This window comes from Anguilla anguilla, chromosome 5 (assembly GCF_013347855.1).
Source record: "Anguilla anguilla isolate fAngAng1 chromosome 5, fAngAng1.pri, whole genome shotgun sequence".
Classification (NCBI taxonomy): Eukaryota; Metazoa; Chordata; class Actinopteri; order Anguilliformes; family Anguillidae; genus Anguilla; species Anguilla anguilla.
Window position 1 is genome coordinate 21444324 of NC_049205.1, and position 21751 is coordinate 21466074.

At 38.7% G+C, this 21751-nt stretch overlaps 1 long non-coding RNA gene across 3 annotated transcripts in view; it reads right to left on the reverse strand.

Moving 5' to 3' along the window:
- Window positions 1-11525: 11525 nt before the first annotated feature.
- LOC118227367 overlaps window positions 11526-21751 on the reverse strand; it is a 39554-nt gene continuing 29328 nt past the window's right edge. For all 3 annotated transcript variants that reach the window (XR_004765263.1, XR_004765262.1, XR_004765261.1), the window contains 2 exons: window positions 18932-19092; window positions 11526-11970 (listed from right to left, as the gene is read on the reverse strand). This is a non-coding gene — a long non-coding RNA (uncharacterized LOC118227367). The remainder of the gene's footprint in view (window positions 11971-18931; window positions 19093-21751) is intronic.

The window sequence follows — 21751 nt, forward strand, 5'->3', positions numbered from 1 at the left end:
AGTTATATTGTGTAGGCAACCATGTTGGTCTATTTTTCAACGGAAAAGAAAATGAGTAGATACAGATACACCCTATATACTGACACTGATTGGATGGGTTTACAGAGAGGTAGGAAATGACAAACCATTAAAAATAACAGAAAAGCATTCAGAATAACATTAAAATGTTGCATAACAAGGTACAGCTGGGAAAGGTGGCAGAAAAAAGATGCAAAGATCCATCAAGGAACCTCTCCGAAGCTCTGAAGAGCTTCACAGGAAATGAAGCCATCTAGCAGGCTCCCCCGCCCACTCAAACGCTGTGATGGCGAGGAAACATAGCTACCTCTAAGACTTAATGCTGTCACTTACAATGATGCTGTGTGTGGGGGTGGGGGCAATAGGCTTTTTCACCTGATTATTACGCACAGACTCAGCCTCGCTTGATTGACACTCCAGTAGGTTTTTAAAAAGGGGAGAGACAGGGAAAAAAATGGCAAAAGCAATTGTTGGCCATAACATCCATGTCAGTCTATTACTGTCCCTTTCGGATAATGATAGGCTGTCTATCTGCCCACAGATTATAGTGCCCTGTCTTCAAGCGCACTCTCACTGACAGACAGGAACCAGATTGATCCTGCTAACTTGTGATTTGCAGCCTTCGCCTGACAGCAGATGTGTGCTGACCTTAGAGTCACAGTGTATTCGATAGACACCTCGCAACATTATTCTACGCAGCACAACATTGTGCTCCACCGTACTAAACTGCACTACATACTGTTGCATCATACTACACTACTGTTCATTTTGTCACACAATTCCACACTGCACTACATCACTGTGATACAGAAAGCTACACAGTGCTACATTGTGGTCCAAGGTCCAAAGACATGTAGCCCAGGGACTACAGATTAAAATTATCCTCCCATGCAAATTCTTGCACATTTACAGAAATTCTGTTAATGCACATTGTCCCTGTCAAATAAAAATAAATTAAATTAAATGACACTCACTGGTATGATATGCATCTAGTGCTACACCATGCTATGCAGTGCTCCACCACTTCTGATTACCCATGACAGCCACCAACGTGGACCCCCCCCCCCCCCCCCCCCCGTACATAAGAACAATGCCCAGATTCAGGCCTGAATGACTATCACAAGGTGTCGCAGAAGGCAATGTCAACTTAGAGAAATGACACCTGAATATGTCTGCTGCACAGGGATTGAGGTAGTGTCTTTCAGCTGTCCTGGTATTACTGGTATTGCATCGAAAAACACACAAAAATGATCTGAAATGGCAACATCAAGAATAGTGGTTGTAGTGACATCAATACCATTTGAGATGACCAGGTCAAGAGTGTGGCCTGTATTGTGACTAGGCCCAGAGATATGTTGATAGACTGAAAAACTCTAACAAGCTGTACCATTTGTACTAGTATTACTGGAGTAATCATTATGTTAAATCATAAATGTTAAAATCACCAGAGATAATAAAATGGTCAAAATCTATAAAAAGAAATTCTAGATGAAAGCTCAGCAAATTCATTCTAGAAAATACCTTATAATTATGTATTGGGGGTAATAAACTCTAAGAAGCAGTACTTTGGGACAACACTAACATATTCAAAAGTTGAAAAGTTGTTAAGGGCAATCTTCTTAACGACAAGCCAGTCAGAATATGGAGCTGCAATGCCCCTACCATTCTTGTTTTACCTAGTGGTGTGGATAAGATTTATATAAGGACGTGAGGTTTCACAGAATTATTTGTCTCCTGTCTGGTCTAACCAAGTCTCTGTGTGTAGTATACAGTCTAGTTTGAAATTACGGATAAGATGAGAATTTTAAAAAGTTGTATTAGCTATAGATCTGACATTGATCAGTGGCAGCTTAAATAACCAGGAAGAAGCATTTGTGTGGGAGTCATAGTTGTTTTGACATGAATAATATTGTTGGCACTAAGTCAACTACTACCTCTCTGCCTTGCACACTGTCTTATGGCAATCCTTACATGGAAAAAAAACTGATTCTGAGCACTACATTCTGAGGAGAAACCAGGTGTTTAAACTCAGAATTGTTCTAAAGTATTACATTCCGCGACCAAGTGTATGAGTTGGACTAGAAATGAATGAGTATCTATTGGACTTTTTCAGAACATCAACCTGGTGAATAAACTCTTTCTTCAATTGAAGCAAACAAAAAATAGAAATTAATACAAAACTAAATTAATATAGTCATAACATTTTTATAAGAATCTTCTATTTTATTTTAATTACTTTATGCCATTGACAGGCCTACAATGGCAAGAGTAATGAGCATAACTGGCTACAGTAGCTAGCTTCCAAGTGTAGTCCATAATGCTTTATTTTGGTGACTGCATTATATGTTATGAACTGTATACATTAATGGTGTACATACAGCACAATAATGCCACCAGTTCATTCCATAAAATGTAGTTTCCTAAATCCGCCAAGACAGAAGAAATCGACATCAAGAACAACAGACAAACAAACAAACGAACAAACATAAAAGCAACATCAACAAACAGCTGAATCAATGTGTGATCATTTGGCAAACAAAGCCATGTGTCGCTGTTTAGAGCTATGAAATCTATTCCCTTCAAAACAATAAGAACAATCCAAACAAAGAAGATTTGAGACTTTAAAAAATAAACCGTGCGGCGGCAGTAAGGCACTTCTGGTCTTTGTGTGAAAAGGGCTTTTACACAACATGGTGCAGTCTTTTGATCTATTTTCTAATCACTGAGAATACCATAATTGGTATAAATACTTGTGCCATCAGAAATTATGTGCCTTCCTGATTTCCTATATGGTTGCATTATTTAATGAAAAAAGTTATCAAACGCACATATCACCCACGTGAAAAAGTAATTGCCCCCTTAGTTACTCAATCAACTAATTAAACAAATTTAATTGGTAATTAGATTCAGCTACTGGACCACGGGCAGGCTTGGTTGCAGCCAGCCCTGTTGAATCTAAACCTCACTCCTATTGAATTTTACCATCAGAGTTAAGCAGATTCTACAAGCAAACTATGCCTTAATCAAATGAAATTTCAGCGGAGATGATACAAATAGGTTGTTGATATATATCAGTCTGGAAAGGGCTGCAAAGCAATTTTTCAGGCTCTGGAACTCCAAAAATTATCTCCAAATGGAGAACACTTGGGGCAATGGTGAATGTTCCCAGGAGTGGTCAACCATATTCCAAAAGTTTCAAAAGTAGAACTTTTTGGACATCATGGGTCACAGGCATAAGAAATGGGGGATTCGGGGCGGAAGGTTCACCGCAATATTGTGCGAGGAAGTTTGCAGTTGTATGAAAGGAAGGTAACATCAATAATATGCTATAGCTATTAACATATTAAAATAAGTTGCTTGCATTTTTCAAATTGTATTATATAGCTATTATAAAGTTATATGTATTGTTCAATAAGTTTAAATTGAACATGCATTAATTAACTATGTTTTGGGGTGCCTTATGTGGATCAAAGAATAGAACCTTCCTTGGCTCTATCTATCGATGGACTTTTCGGACGCTGGAATGCATTTGCGTTTGAGTGTTTGGTGAAGGTATCGAAACCAGGTTAAAAATGGGATGGCCCAGGGGATAATTTGACGGTCTTATTTTAATTTATTTCCAGCATTCCTTTGTCCCAAAATTCAATGACAAATGCAGTCCAGCATCTCGTCCAACATTTAATCTACCGCTACGCATTGAATTACTACTATGTTTGACACACGTACGTGTTACACTTAAGCCGCGTTTCCACCGCAGGAACTTTACCCCGGAACTAGGAACCTTTTGAGGAACTCATTGCGTTTCGACCGCATGAACTAGTGTCTAAATTAAGTTCCGGGGACTTTATTTTACCCCCAAAAAAGTCCCTGCTCGGGGGGTAGTACTTTCCAAAAGTACTGGAACCTTTGGGGTGGGGCGCAAGCGCTGAAAATTTCTGATTGGTCGACTACTTGCAGTGTTTTATTTCAACCGCCATTTTAAAAAATCTGCAGCCGCAAACCGATTTATTTTCATAATAACTTGAAATCAAACTTGTATATTATGCGACGCAGTAGCCTACTTTTGGTTATAGCCTGCCAACGTCTTGGAATTATAACGTGTGCTCTTCTGTTCTTTTCTTGCTTTAGTATTTGTTTTATAAAATGCTAAGCATTCGTGCTGGGACAGCATATTACGTACCAAAACATTCAAACGGTTTAATTTGGTTGCTGAATATTTTCTTCCGGATTTTCTTTGTTAGTCCGTTGTAATTGTCTCAAAACATTTGATACAGTTATGTGAGGTATGCGGTAATTTACATTGGTGATACAGTAAAAGCAAACTGGAAATCACCTTCCGCACTTTTTGTCAGGGCAAAATAACAGGTTAATTCTAGTAATCGTCCCTTTTGCTTTTTCAGACTGCCGTAATTTTACTCTACCATTCTTCAATTCCACAAAAAGACCAGGAAGACTATGGACTAATTTTTTATGGTGCATGGTTCGCATCTGGAGGGCACACTTCGCTGCTCGGCTAGCAGTAACTTTGAAGGAAAGCAAACGGTGGCTGTACCACTGCTAATTTAGATTTTCATGAAAGTCCGAGTTTTCGTTCTATTCTTGTCATTTTGCGATTAGCCAATATGGAATAATCAATTCAACAGCAAATTGTTTACAACATGTGCATGTTTTCTGCTGTTGTTGCCAGTTATTTGTGGAATGTGAATGCATTCTGTCGCCTCGGATGTCAAGACATGAAAGTGAATGTTCGCATAAAAATGCGAATAAAAATGAATGTGTTTGTGAGGATATATAAAACAGTTACAATCTGACTATTGGCCTGTTATATCCTATTTGTTGCATAACAACGGTCCAAGTTCAACTACCAACGACAGTTTTGCTCGACAATGGTAAAATATGCACAAACGGCTGAGGAAGAATATTTCAATTTCAGGTGATTAAATCAATAAAAATCAATAAATACAAAAGTAACCATATATAGTCATTGTTGGTAACCCGTTGTATATATGTGGAATAAACCCCTCCGGGCTGTCCCGGTTATTAGAAAATAATGTAGGCTACTTCGGTGGTAGTATGGGGTTACAGAAGAAATCATAGGACAGATGGACCGACGACAACGTCGCTTTTTCATACGTCAGTGGGCTAATTTGCCTAATCTTCGCGGGACTTTAGACCGCGGTGGAAACGCAGACAACAATGGGCTGAAGGAACCTTTTAGTTCCTTGAAAAGTAGTTCCTGGGATTAAAAGTTCCGGGTACTTTTGGTGGAAACGCGGCTTTATATCTCTGCCAGGGGATTATGCGTTTGGTTGTGTGTGTTTGTGTATCTGTCCGCAGCTAATCTTGCATACTACTGGGCCGATCAGCCTAATACTTGTTGTAGTGGCTTCGTATTCTAAAAGTGTAGCCACTTCGGACCTGGGATAGCCATTAAGTCTACGCGCATCATTCCGAATGAAGAGTTCCGTCCCGAAAGTAATTTTATTGCTTTCTTTAAGTTTAAACAAAACGAAAAAATACCCTTTGTTCCGTGCAGATGCATACGTTGTGCGGTAGAAAACTTTTTTGCTTCCCCGGTCTTACCCCCTCCCCCATCCGTAACCATTATTATACACGTAAGATATACAGGTAAGCATGACGTAACCAGACCAGGTAAGGTCTTTTGAAGGGTAAGTATAAGGCATAAATGCATATCATATAATAAATCAAAAGAATCCCCAGATCTAATGCTTACATTTTCATAGTCCATTAATTATTAATAATTTTCATTTACAATAACAAAAAAAATCATAAACGGCTCCACACAGAACAATAAAGAAATAACAAAGCCCTTTCTTGCTGGTGAGAATGGATGAGGCTAGCATGTGTTTGCATCTTTGATACCCATAGCTGGCTCTGGTGATACCAATGAACTTTTCCAATAACCATAATATCTATTGTGGGTGTGGCCACACGTAGGGGCTGGAGAGAAATGCATCCCCTCAATGTCAAACTTACTCCTATACCGCTGCGTAAAGCAAATACAGCATTTCACAGTCAGAACATCACACCAACAGTCAAACATGGTGGTGGTTGTGTGATGGTGTGGGGAGGCTTTGCTGGCTCGGCCCTGAACAACTTGCAATTATTGAAGGAACCTTGAATTCTGCTTCGTACCAGAAAATTTGTAAAGAGAACGTCCGTCATCTGTCCATGAGCTGCAGCTGAAGTGTAATTAGGTTATGCATCAAGATACTGATTCAAAACACAAAAGAAAGTCCACATCTGATTGGCTGAAAAGAAGCTAAATTAAAGTTTTGGAGTGGCCAAGTCAAAGTCCTGAAACCAATGGAGATGCTGTGGCAGGACTTGAGTAGTTCATGCTTAAAAACGTACCAGTTTGTCTGAATTAAAACTGTTTTGCATAGAAGAGTGAACAAAATTCCTCCACACTGATGTAAAACACTGATAACATATTATAAGAAGCATTTGGCTGCAGTTATTGCTGCTAAAGGTGGTGCAACCTGTTATTACGTTCAAGGGGGCAATTGAGTTTTCACGAGTGTGTTTTTTTCTTCTTTAAATAAATTAAATAGTAATTCCCCTTTGTCTAATATAACATTTTGTCTAAAGATCTGAAACCATTCCATGTGACAAATATGCAATAATAGGGAACATTGGGAAGGGGGCAAATACTTTTTCATGGCACTGTAATCATGCAATGGTGCAATATTTGCACACATTTAATTTGTTCAACCAAATAAAGATAAATAAATTAAAATGTCATGCCGTGTATCAACTCATTATGGGTAAAAATAGTTCACTGATGTAACTGGCAAACAAAAAAAAAGTTAAATTTGCTGAGTTGAACAATTCAGTTCAAGGTTTATTGCGCTTGATTAGGATGGCACTGTCATTCCATTTCCTGTGTATCTGATGTTTTTTTTCTGCAGATGTTAAGGAAAGTCCTCTCTGCTATTTCGTGAAGCACCAAACTCTCTCAGACCTAGCCTTTGTGAAAGGTAGACAAGATGCTAATTTGCTATTTCAGGCATGAATTGTAGTGAACTGTAGACCTGTCCCCAGGCTCCTTGTCATTATCTGGGTAACAGATCTTTTTGAAAAGAGGGAGCTTTCATTTAAGTCTCTTTCCCATAAGTAGAATTATTGATTGTAATAGGAGCACATTTCACTTTTTAAAAAATGTTGCCACGCTGGCCACAATCAAAAGAGAAGGATGTGCCGTGTACATTTTAGAGTCTATTACACAAGCCAAGCCAAGGACAACTCATCAGCCCGACTGTTATTTCAGACAGCCAACACAGAATAGGTAATAACGTCTTTGTATGAGAAAGGAAGTTCCCTCTCATACTTTCAACATTCAATTTTCTACATTCTTCTGAACCGATTAATTAAATACATTTTGTAATTTAATTTTATCACAGTAAAGTGATACGGCTCTGTTCTCACCAAAAAGAAAATTGTAGATATCTACTGATTTTTAAACTTTAGAAATAGTTGCCCTTTCTGATAAGAAATAAAGGAATAAATTGAATAAAATAAAATAATTAAATAGAATATAAAAAGAAATGCAAGAGACATTTGTCAATACAAACGTGACTGGCATTTAATTAGACTTTTTAGAAATACTAATGAATGCAAATGTTATTACAGACACATATTATTTTTTATCTGTGCCATTTAGTGACAGAGAAATTTAAATACTGACAACTGCATCCGCAGTTCCTAGTGATGGTAGAGAGGAAAAAAATTAACTCTATCTACATTACAGGCATTTAAAGATCTAAAGATGCTTGAGTTGGCGTCACCAAACACCCCTACTCCAAAGTTTTGCCATGGGCAATGCAGCCTCATTAAAGCCAGAGATTCTCCATTGATCACCAATTAACCAGATTTGTTACTGCTCTGATGGTAACGTCACATGACAGTGGTTTGTTCTGCCTTCTGTGAAGCTGTGTTTATTGATGAAATGCAAGCTGGTCATATGATTGGGCATAAATGGGACCAAGGCTGCCGTTGGTCTTAAGCCCAGTGTATCGTGGGTATCGTGGCAGTCAGCGATGAATCCAATTTTATTCTATGCCCATGCCATGGATTGATTTTGTATCCCGAAAAGCAGCCTTGTTTTGTTCATAAGAGGGTTTAGGGTCCTTTGCATGGCTCATGTGACCGGAAGCAAAGGATTGAGTGCTGATATGGTGAGATCAATTGCTCTCGAGTGCCTTCAGCCTTAGAATCTTGACCTGTTTGCCATGGAAACCCTTTCAAGCAAAAGATTGCGATCGCTGACCAGGGGTGGAGGGTTCGTTGTGATCGTGCATGGGGACGAGGGGGTGGGGGGAGGTTTTTTGCGATTGTGGACCAGAAGGAATTATGACTGCAGGTAGCATTAAAATAAAATGATTCTTCAGTCACCCAGGCCCCTGTCTAGAAGCCTAGGCACTGAGGACATTGAAGAAAGAAAAAAAAGATGTATGTCTTGAACAAACTCAGAGACTCAAGCTACCATCCACTATCAATGAAAGCAAACTTTACATTCAAAAAAACATTACTGTTTTATTGACATGGCAACCACATGTGCACGACAAGAGAGACTTATTGAAATGTGATGATGATTTCAAATGATGTAAGCAAATATACAGTATTTTGTTGTATTAAATTGTATTGGCATATTTTAAGTCGTTATTTTGAAGCAATATAATGTTTTTTTCAATCATTATTATATTCGGAATTAAAACAAAAGTATATAAAATACTGGATGATGATTGGTGGGGGAGTGAGTGCCCCCCTCATGTTAATGACCACACACCCCTGAATGCAAGCGGCAAGCAACAGTATATTCCCCTTGCAAGGCATTAAATTTGTCCAAACTTGCTTTGTCCTAATACTTATGCTGACTATAAATATGGGGACTTGACTTTTCAAATGGCATTGTTGTAATACAGCGCAATATATGTTTAACAAAATCATGAAATAAATAGGGAAATTTGCCTTATACTTATTATTTGATTTGAAATACAAATATGATTAATACAGAGGAAAAAACAACAAATTTGACAAAACATTTGCATTTGGCCAGCCTATTTTTTATTTTATTTTTTTTTAAGATCAGGTATCAAATATAGGTTCCATCTCCATGGACACACTTGTGGTCCTTTGGAAATTTAAATGGCAGACATTCAGCTGTTTTCTTGTTCAAAAAATAAAGGTGTTTTTGTTTTTGTATGTTGAAGTTGGCTATCTACAACAAATCAATCTGTGTCCTTTTTGCTAAAATAAATGAATATATTAATTTTTAAGAAAAAAAGATAAATGCACTACCGTACCGTAACTTCATGAAATGTAATGCAATTTTCATCAATGAATAAAGACAATATCAACTGAGAAATTACCAAAAAGTTTTTTTTTCCTAAAAAAAAGGAGTAAATAATTAAATAATAATAAAAATTTATGGGAAAAAAACCCTCAAACTTAAATTTACCTATTAGTTTCCATTGTGATGTGAAAGGCTGTCAGATATCAAAGACTTTCAAAAATATTTGAACAAATGTAACTGTAGATTGAAGGCTGGCAGGAAAAAAGTGAAATGGAGTATACTTGGGGTTTTAAAAGATACACTAATACTTTTATAAAAAGTAATTGGCTTTAGGGCATCCACCTGTGCCTGCTTTTAAGGCTCCTATGGGCCGTGTGTCAGGAGTTCTCAATTAGGCCCCATCACTCACATTAAACTGACGGAGTAGCCAAAGCCAACATCATGAGTTTGAGAACAGTCTCCTTCCTTCTCTTACTTTCTCGACCAATCTGTAATCCAGCTTTCTTGAAGTCCTTCTTCTTCCTTCTCCCAGTTTAGGCAGCCTTGATGTAAATCTTACATATTAGATTATCCTTTAAATGGGACAAACAAAATCTATTTCAGAAAATAAAAAAATGATTCAACTGAGGAGTCAATGGTATAGGTTGACACTTTAAACCAGACCATCTCAATACAGACAGTCCATTTATACAAATGAAGCCAGTGCCACACGCTAGTGTACAACAGTACTTCCCCTGCTGGAAACAAAATCTACAACCTCAGAGTTGTAAAACAGTTATTTACCCATTATGATACACTGCCACCCAAGATAAGCTACTCATTGTGAAATAGGAGATTTATCAACTGACGTGCGACGGGAGATGTTTCTGTAGATCGATATGGCTTTGACTGCCATTACACTAATTTTTTTATGCTTAGGAACCTGGGTGTGTTGTACTGCTATTGATCACACTGTTAATCTATAACCAAGCTCACTCCTCCTTTGTGGATTTGGGGAGGGTAGGGGGGGAGGGATCATTAAACAATAGTCAAGGAGACTTTGATTCAAGTAGAGATAAGTGGATGAAGAGCTGAACAGTGATTGTGATTCAACTGTCTGAGATGTGCTCAAAAACATTTGATGTAATGGTCAGTATTCTTGTGACACGTTTTTGGGGCATAATTAAAATCTTATCTCATAAACATTTGATGTAATGGTCAGTATTCTTGTGACACGTTTTTGGGGCATAATTCAAATCTTATCTCATAAATGGACATGAACACATACCCTGATGCACACACAAACATGTGTACAAAGATCTACGACCACCCAAGTCCAAACAAACTTTCTCTTTAACCCTGCACAAAAAGATAGGATAAGGTGTCGCACAGATCTGCAGCACACCTTCAGCAGATGAGTTGTTAGCACTGACATGCTGGTGAATTTTTTTTAAGTAAAAAAAAAGAAGAAGAAAAACAGCACTTGCTTTTTACTCTGATTGAAGGATACCTATTTTATAAGGCCCAGGTCATTCTTAGGGGGTCATTGCCTTTGAGAAGACCCAAACACAAAGATATGGCTATGTGGCTCCAATCATTACTAAAGAAATCTGTTCCAGTGCAATTCCACTTGAAAAACCAGGGATGAATGCTCTAGGCCGCACCTGATAAACGTGGTTCTTGATGCCTGGCCCCTGTGGAAGACCTCTTAGGTCCATGTCAATCGGCTGATAACGATTCTGAAAGATTGCTCTATTAGGGGCCCTGTGTTTATTTTCCAGCAGAAATTGGTCATAATGAGACGTACTCATAAGGCCCAGCACCCATCCAAAACCTTCCCTTTTCTTCTCCCTGTCTCTCCTCTCTCTCTATCACTTTCCTCCTCTCTCTCCTGCTTATTTCTCCCTGTTTCTGCCTATATCACTCTCTCTCTCTCTGGGATTGCTGTGCCCTAGTCAGTTCTCCATTGTGGTCTTTGGGGGCAGTGTCCCTATTAATTGTTCCTCTTTGTAAGGTGTCTGTGGTGGTTTCAAATTGAGATGGATGGGTTTTCCCTGAGCCCTCCCCCTCCATCCTCCATTGACCTATCACTTTTCAGTGCACAGGTGCAGAATTTCACGTGGCCTTGTCTCTCTGGTCCCTTGTCTGGATGGGAGGAGGGGTTGCAAGAAGAGTCATGTGACAAAACAAAAGAAGGGAAGCCCTGAGGGTCAAAGGTCCAGTATATATTTGAAATATTTATTTGTTTGCATGTGTTTCATATTTAATACAGATTGCTCTTTTGTGTATAGCTTGTATGCCTTTTTGCATCCACCTCCAAAACAAACTACATTCCACCATTTGACTGTTATTTATAAATACATTTTGAGAAGATATTTTGTTATTTATGCATTAGCTTGCTCTTGTTCATTTTTGTGAATTAATTTTTGAATCACAGAACTGAAGAGAGAGAAAGAGAAGAGAAAGACTATACAAGAGAAAAAGGAGAGGCAAGTATGTAGAGTTGGTTTTCACGTATGTCATCACCAACTGCTCCATTTTCGGGGGTCCAGTTAGCATGAGCTGTTTGTCTTCGGGAGACACTTGACCACGCTTTCTTCAGTGGCAAGAGCTTGGCCAAGCTTCTGTTGCGTCACCTCTCTTGGTTCAAGCTGACCCTGTAGGGGGGGCACGTTAGGAGCATCTGATTTTTTGGAGCAGCAACGAGAGACTGAACACAAGAATGTCTATAGAAGTTGTTTTTTAAAATTCAATTAGGTTTTGTGTCATTGTACAGTTAATTTTGATTTCTCATACTGGTTACCCCAGCATGAGGCCAAATAGTCTGTTCACACCATCAAGCATTCTCATGATCTATGTTCTTTCTTAAGTGCATGTAGTCCTGTGTGAGAGGTCATAGGGTTCAGAGCAAAGGCAAAGGCCAGGTGTAGCATTGCCAGCCATAAGGGGTAACAGGAAAGCTATCTCTTTTCCAAGGAGAAAACTGATAATTATTCAATTTCCATCATTTGCAGGCAATCTGATTAAATTGGTGCAGGGCAAATATATAAAAAACCACAAATAAGAAAACTGCAACTGAATAGAAGATATTCCAAATTAATTCAAACTGGCACCTCCCAAACTATGCCTTGTAACTTTCCTTTTCATCCATGTTTAATATGTCAGATCCACACCTATATTCATTTTAAATTATAATATTACTATTGTTCACTCGTTTGTTAATTTCACTGGCCCAGGATAAAATATTTATGAAATTAAAACATTTAGAGTAAGAGCTTACATATTAAACATGAATGAAAAGGAAAGTTACAAGGCATAGTTTGGGAGGTGCCAGTTTGAATTAATTTGGAATATCTTCTATTCAGTTGCAGTTTTCTTATTTGTGGTTTCTTATAATTCTCTTTGTCTCTCTCTCATCATCTCTCTCTGTCTCTCTCTCTCTCACACACACACACACACACACGTTGATACATAAAAGCAATGTGAAGACTAGAGAGTCAATGATTCATTTTAATTTTTTGTTTTCTCTGACAAATTGTATTAGGGTAAAATAACGTAGTGCATTCTCTGTGTTGTTTGCCATACAACATTCTTTGCTCATCATATCCACATAAATATAATTTAATTTGATTATTATTTAATCTGTGTGTTTTAAATGCCATATGCTAACGTTGTTCATATAAGGGAAATTAGAGGTACTGGAGGTAGCTTGGAGAGAATGAAAGCAGAGGCAGTGATAACTAGTCACAGTAATATCCCTTTAAGTACTTGACTGCTCTTTAAACAATTATATTTCATTATAATTACTAATAACTCTGCACCTCATCATAATAACCAATGGTAATGAAATATAATGTCCAGTGATTGTTTTCATTTGTTGAGAAATTGCCATTAAGTTGTTTGACTCTTCTATAAGAACTCCAATATTAGCATCAAACCCTATTCTCCTCATTAAAATAAATACAGTCAAATTACTTAATGCATATTAATCACTCGTACTAATTTCTGGACTACAACAATCATTTCTTTTCAAAAGGCAAAGCTTGACCTCCGCATGGATTCATGGCAGCCCAGTCACAGGCCCACCATGTGAATTGTTTTTCTGCCTTTCATGCACCATCCCTGCTCGGCTAATTAAAAAGAAACAGACAAAATTAGAGTTCCAAAATTTAGACACAGTCACTGCTGATGGTGGGTTTATATTGTCACTTCAGTTACAAGAGGCAGAAGAGAGCTAGGTGTGCAGTGTTGCATTCATTTTCTGTGAAATCAAATTGTGCAAAATCACTGCATGTGTGCACAGATCCCAATATGCAAGCACAGCATGTGAAACATAATCTGTGTTATGCTACATAAATTCATGAGCCTATAATATATCAAACTGGCAACTGTTGACATCATGATATCATTTCAATTAAGCAACCAAACCGGACACAAAACGCCATTCAAGGTAACTGTCATCAGCTGTTTTGATGAATCAAATAATTTCTGCATAACAAGAATTTGGGCACAATGTAGCTTCCCAAAGACAAGAGTGGATACTCATTGCTGTAATGCAGGAGTGTCCAATCTTATCCAGAAAGGACCAGTGTGGTTTCAGGTTTTTGTTTTAGCCCAGTACTAATAAATCTAATTCTACTTAACAAGGTCTTGATTGAAGATCATTATTAATTAATTAGTTAAATCAGTTTTTTGTTTCACCTTTTGCCCTCTTAATTTCTCTCAAAATATTTTTGTTTGTCTGACATGGTATGTCTCTGTGGCAACGAGAAATGTGTTTTGTTCCTTCAGTGTTGTGCAGTCACACAGAACTAATAATGAAACAGGTCGTGTGGCTCTTCACTAAAAGGCCTTTTCAGTTTGAGTAAAGGCTCAAGGCCTTCTGAGTCCTCACGCAACTAATCCAGCCTACCATGCATCACCACCCTGGCCTTTAATAGCTCCCCCTAGAATTATACTGTAGTGACAATGGGCCTCATTCATCAAATGTGAGCCACGTGAATTTGATTGTAAATCCTTTGTACGTAAATGCATTTACGCAAACAATGTGGGATTTCATGAAGTTTGTCAGTTTGTTCGTAGAATGCTTAATTGAAATTGAACATAAATTCCATAAAAAATGTAAACGAGCTTTGCTATAAATAGGACACAGAAGTCATAGCTTCACTGCCATGACTGACCTTGCTTTATTAGAGAAGCTTCACTAGAAATTAAGATTTTCTTCTTTTCATCCAGTTCCATGTCAAACCATTTTCTTCTGACTGTACCTTTTTTGTGTAACTTGAAACACAGACAACAACAGATCTTTCCGGGATTTAGCCTTTCCCGGCCCTTACACACCCCTGCCATGCTACAGAATGAAACAGGTTTTTGACTTACACTTCCATTAACAGCACACCGATGCACTTCAGAGAAGTTTTATTTTAATTTTGTCTTTCCTTGGCCATCCATTTAAATTGCCTGCAATCGAATTTCAAGCTTCTTATATGGTATTTTGGGGTATCAGTTTAGGCTAATCACAAGTTCTGCGAACATGCATTTAATTGTTTGATTGATTGCTATTCATAAACATATGCAAGTGGATACAAAAAAAAGTTGCATCTATGGGTGTTTGATTAACTGGGCGAAATTTGTTCGTTTGTTTTCAATTACAGATACATTTACACATGGTTTTACAAAAAAAATGATGAGTGAGGCCAAAAGTTTACAAAGTAAGACTTCAGAACGGAAAATAATGTGGATTTTCTGTGTTTATGGCGAGTTTAATGCTTTGGTGCACTTGAAAACAACCATTAAATGTTTCACTGTGACAACATCTTAAACATTAACAATTCATATGTGTACCTGCCTTAAAAAGTCAACTTTTTAAATAAAGGGGTAGAAGTCATAGAAAATGTATTTCCTGAAGTGGGCTGTTGATTCAGAGGACTTGCATGTAATTTTTTTTACAACTCTTCTATACAAAGTTTCAATTATATTAACATATAACAACACAAAAAATACCTTATTGTAAAAAAATAAATCTGTGCAATCTGTGGCCTTTGAGCAGTTGATGCTTGGATTCACATTCAGCAGGGTTGCCCCTTTAATTTAGGTCAGAGTGATCACACAGCAAAAGCCAAAGCAGAAGATTTTTGGCCAAACAAAAAGAAGAGTAAGTGGTCGTCCACACGGTAATCGGACAGGAGTGTCTCCATTTTATGTGCATGCTCCAGCATCCAGGTATGCTCTGGGATGTTCAGAAATATCCATAGACAATGTTATTTTGAAGCACGGGGGTGCTTATACATTTCAGATCCGCATTGGTGATAACGAAACACAGACAGGTGTGTAAACAGGGGAAGCTGGGAAATTATCACCAGACAGGAAAGAATAAGGGATAGCAAAAGATTAATAAAAAACCTACTGTTCAATTTTTATTACAGATTGGCAATGCACTTTTTAAAGGGTCAATTCTTTCCCATCTCTTGAACTGCAGATAGACTGTTTGAATTCCAGTATTAACTCAAGGGGCCTGCTGAGTTAAATTATGCATTGTGGGCTGCTGGGTGGGGGTAATCAATAAGGAAACATGGGGTAGTTCTGTGCCTACCAGCAGGGACACCATACCCCTACTTTTGTCCCCTCAGCAGGCTACAGAAATAACACTGCCACTAAGCCTGCTGGAAGATATCATATCAATGCGTGGCGTAAACCTGGGGGAAGCATAACTGCATTCCACCCCCCTGCCCCAGCCAGCTGTGAGCACGATTGACATGGGCTGGCTTTGAACACTAGGATAGAAGTGATTTTTTTTCTCTCTCCCTTTCTCTCTCTCTATGAACAGAGTGCACAGGGACATGTATGCCTTGTGCCTGCCATTTTTTAAATGGGTGATAAGCGAGAGACCAGAGGGTTTCGAGCCCCCCCCCCCACATAGACTTAAACAGTGCCGTTACTGTCAGGGGGAATTCTCCCCATCTTGAATAAACATTTATATTTTGGAAGTGTCTGATATATCACCAACAGATGATGGACAAGGCAAGGTAAAGAAAACAAGGAATGGTTAAATGCAATTGATGAAAACCATACAAGCATGTACACACAGCAAAATAACACTTCCCCTCTCCCCCAGACTGATACACCTCACTTGCAGAGGCTGCCCACATAAGCAATAGCTACCCTGCATGCAATTCACATCCGCATGCAACACACACGATACACACACATGCACGTGTGCACGCAGCATCAGTATCAAGACCACACAGTGACCCTGGTAACACTCCGGCCTGTTAATACTACCTGACTACCTGCCCATTGTAGTGGAACCCCTTCCACTCATACCCAGAGATACAGGGATCCACCAAATCGCCTTCCACTCACACCCAGAGATACAGGGATCCACCAAATCGCCTTCCACTCACACCCAGAGATACAGGGATCCACCAAATCACCAACAGAAGATTTGAAAGTGGTTTCTCCACAAGTGCTCACAGCCGTACACGCAAGCACCAAATAAAAATACAAAGGAACCAGGGGATATAGCGTCAGCCCGTGCCACTTTGGCTGGACCCAGGTACATCCTGAAGAGCAGTCACCACTCTGTGCTGCTGACCACATTTCTTCTCCTTTCTCTCCCTCCCAGGCTTGCCATCCTCGCCTTGCCATTGTCCATCAGCGAAGCTTCATCACACGCGCACACCAAGTTAAAAAGTATGTTGCACCATTTTTTCCAAAAATACTCCCAGTAATAATTAGCCCAAACACATACTGCAACCAAAGACCTCACCCCAGGAGTTTTTATCTGCTGCAGTCGCACCTTTTTTAAATCTTCCCTAGTGCAGAGTTCCTCTAACTGGGTAAAGGTATGCCCCATTTCCTCTACCCCATAACTCCACCCAACCAATTACTGCACAGGCTTTCCTGTGCTGTCTGTGGTACAGATGGGCATTCACATGGAACAATGGATCAACTGCGTTTATCAACACTTCAATTCTGAATATGACTGACTAAGACAGGATGCACAAAAAGCCAAGAAATATTTGATTAACTCTGGATCAATACAATCTAGAAACCTAAAACAACTGTGCATAATTATTATCTTATCACGTCTTATCTTTTTAATTTTTTACACATCTTTTATTTATTTATTACAAAAAAGTAGTTTGTAAGTCAACTGTATATTGCAATTGCATCACATTGAATCAAAACCTTTGTTTCAATACTTGCAAAATAATATATTTATATTTTATTAATTTTAGAGTTAAAGCAAAAATGAAAAAAAATGCAATGCATGTACAATAGTATATATCATACCACTGTCTTGAATGCAGCCTTAATTTCTTGGGTAAAGAAAAGCAGTCACAGATTTACCTAGTGCAGGAAAACTGAAATTTGTTAGTTTAGCTGGACATAAGATTCTGTGAGTGTAAAATAATTAACTTCAATGAGATCAAGTGTTTTTTTTTTTTTTATTACTGGCAAAGTATTTTAAAAAAAAAATTTTTTTAAAGATTTTTATGGCAATCCACCACAAGAAATTGCAGAATTGCACTGTTGGAGCACTCACCTGTTAACATAACAGCATGGAAATAGTTATAAAACTGAATATTTTACTTGCTAAAAAATATTTTTTTCACTGGAATAAATTGGTATCCTTGGTTATATCTTGTATTGAAGTGATTTCAAGGACTTTAAAAAATATATATTCTAGTATTCAGGCCCAAGGCTACTCTGAAATGGGCCTGTTTCATCTACTTGAAATATACTGACTGAATTAAAAATAAATGTTATAAACCAAAGAGTGGCTTTACATGTATTATATGTTCAATAACTGAAAATAATTATATAATATGAAAACAATACCATATGCATGAAGAATATCAGAGTAGATCTAGGCATTGTTTTAAATTGTAGCTCATAGTGGACAAGGTTAGAATATGGCCAGATGGAAACTAGTCCTAGATCAGCAATCTTACTCTCACACACTTTATGAATGCAGGACTTGACCTTGGACATGTTTTGACATTTAGCTCATAATGGATGCAGCTATGACATGGACAGATGAAACATGATCCTGGATCACCAATGGAACTGTATGAGTATAATTATATGAAGACATCGGAGGAGCATCAGATAAAGGTCACACAACCACAAAGGCAGGATGATGGACGAGGTGCTCTACTTTGGGGCTGACCAGGTGAAGTGACAAACGTCAATTAGCTGGCTTGCTCATCTTAGTTAGCAACCAACCTGCCAGCAATGCAGTAACCTCACAGCTCTGATCCACTGGTGCTATTGATTAGCCCACTTGCTCAGCTAGTGAAAGGGATCAAATGTGTCATGTGTGAAAGGCTATTATCAATGACCGCTGCAGATAACCCAGTACAAACCCTGTACAGCTTTTTCAAGAGGTTGCAACCTTTAAATCCCTCTGGACTTTATTCTTTATTTATTTAACATGCCCCCCCTCCCCCCCCTATTTCTCTCACACACTCTCAGTCTCACACTTTTGGCTCTCTGGCCACTCTGGAAGTCAAAGGCCTCATGAAATCAGACATCACTCATGTCTCCTTCTTTCTTTCTTTCTTTCTTTCCATTTTTGAACACCTGTCAGTAAGTTCCTTAGCAAGTTCATACCTGCAGCTGTGTGCCAGCTCTCTCTCTCACGCAGGCAGGTGAGGGGAAGGGGGAGTGTTGAAGGTGTCAGGGTGTCTTGTTTTGCAGGACATGGGGACGTTTGTCTCGGATGACCTGTGGCCTTCACATCCAGAGCTCAGACTTCAACAGAACTGCCTCCTCTGGGGGTCCAACATAACAAAGAAAAAAGGAAAGGAAAAAAGAAAACACATTTGAGTGGGCCCTGGGGCCACAAGGGCCCCACACATGTTCTCTGTGTGTTTTCTGCATGTCACTGTCAGAAAAAAACAGCAGAGTCCCCCATGTTCCACTCAAGTTCACAAGAACTGGCTGACGGAGGACAAAAACTCTCCATATTGTTAAATGGGAATGGGGAAAAAATCAAAATCTCCCACACAATTCTTATCAAAATATTTCCCCCGACCCAAAAATGAATATTCAAAGTTAATTTGGGGAACAGAAAATCATTACATTGCCATGTAAAAAGTAAAAAAAACTGCATAATCGTTTCTATGTATTTGAAATACAACAAAAATATATGAAAAATAGACTGTGATATATCAATAATTCATACACATACTTGTACTGTTAAAATGGAATTATCTAGACTATTTTTCAATTGTATATTTATGCCATTCCCCATTTTGGCATTGGATAGAAATGCTGACAAGTAGCAAAAATTACATATATATGGGATTAAGTAATTTTACAATTCATTGACAAACATATTTTTACCAGTGACTATAACACTGAATCAATAATGTGGTAGTGAAATCGAGCTAAGATGCTGCTCTGCTCCATTCACACTAGTTAGAGATCAATCGGAACACAGTTCTGCATGATCCCGTGCCAAACATTGAGGATTATTTGCAGCCAAAAATAGGACATCTGATATGTGGTATAAAGTTTTCTGAATTAGGGGCTCATCTTGAGGCATATGTCATGCATTTTACATTGCAGTCACAACAGCCTTGCTTGAATCACATTCCAGTTTTTGTCCGTATTAAAAACAAACATAAAAAAACCAGATGCTGTTCATTCATCATTCACTGGAAAATAATGGCAAGTTTCTCGAGACTGGCCATGCCACGTAGGCTAATTAATTCACACAGTCTGTCCTTTCCTTGCATACATCCTGAGGTTTGTGTGGCCGGCGTGTATGATTTTGTGTGTAAGAGTAATTAAAGGAGAAAATAGCTTGAATACCCCTCTTCAATTCTCTGATATGATCTAAAAAGATGCCACAAATTATTGCATACCTCACTTCAGTCAGCACACGTGATTGCTTGGTTATTTTAATGTTCCTTAATAGACCTTTTAGGGCGTTTGAAGAGAAGCAATTTGGGAATGTGAAGGGAGGAGGGGGGCGCACCTTTAGTGCGGACATACAGACGTATGGACAGCTGACATTTAGAAACGAAAGGGAATGCTTTCTTTCTTTCTTCTCTCTGTTTTCTTGTATCACGCCGCTCCATTTCCACTCCAAGAATAAAAAAGGCTCCAGCAGTATCATACAGAATGTGTCCTTGCGCATCTCTTTTCTCATGGTTTTCATCTTCCTTCGTTTTTTGTCTTTCCCCTTTTCTGTTATTTGAAAACTGCCTGAATAAAACGGCTCTATGCCAGGTATTGGTGACAGAATGAGTGGAATTTTCTGCTTCCCACAAAAGAGTTGGGCGTCTCCATTTGCATAAGGTCAGAGCCTAGATCCTGATGGAAGTTCTGCAGCATCCCTGTCTCTTAGCAACACTCCTGCACTCTTGGTCCTCACGCTAAATTGATTGGTCCTCTCCTTTCTTCCCTTTCAGGGGGAAGCCCACAATAAAATGTCACCCACCAACCTGCGCCTGTGTCCCGTAAGGTCATCCTTTTTTTCTTCTTTTTTATCCCATTTTCAGCTCCACTTAAAAGATGTGTATGTTATTTATTTTTGTAGAACTGTGGTCAAAAAGGGGAAGAAAGTGAATCTATTTTAATTATTATTTTTCACAATTAATATTCATAACTTTCTTGGCCTGCAATATTAATGAAGGGGGAGCCATAAATGTACAAATGCTGGAGCGATAAGAAGCAAATTGGAGGCACCTGCGAAACAATAGGTTTGTTAGGGAGTTAATCATACTATGTGAGATAGCTGGCGTAGGGTTCGGGTCACCTCCTCCACCCATTTAGTTGCGATAGGGTTGCGCTTGGGGGAAGAAAGAGGGTCCAGAGAATGACTCTCCCCCTTCCTGACGCCAGACTGGGAATTGATGACAGAATCCAGATGCTGAAAAGCGGTGTTAATGGAGGGTCAAATTTGGACAATAGTATCCATCTCTGCCTTCGTGGCGCTCCTGTCATCCAAGCCATTTCTGATTGCTCTATCAAGCAGAATTGGGAGGAGGATTCAATTACTGTATTTGGCAGTGCAGCTGTACACAGCCCCAACTCCTCCAGAGCTCTAGCCCTTTACCACCTCTTTCCTCGTGCCAGTCAGCCAGTGCACAAACAGGCTATAGGCTACCTCTGAAATAGCATGCACATTAACGCTCTTCGGTTTTCTAGCGTCCCTGCTCCACATAGACTATTTCGCATATTAGTTGTATACAGACTAAAATATGTATATATCTTGATTGTTTCTGCTATTACTACTGCCGATGATGATGACTTCACTATTTATTTATGGGAACGTAGTTAATTTCAGTTTCGTGACAGCGTGGGCTGCGCCTAATCTAGGGACAAGATAGACTGCAGAAATTCGAATTAATACGTGGTTTCCAGAGAATTCCTCCCGAATTCTTCGTATGGGTTGTTAATCACCTGTGACTTGAACGATTT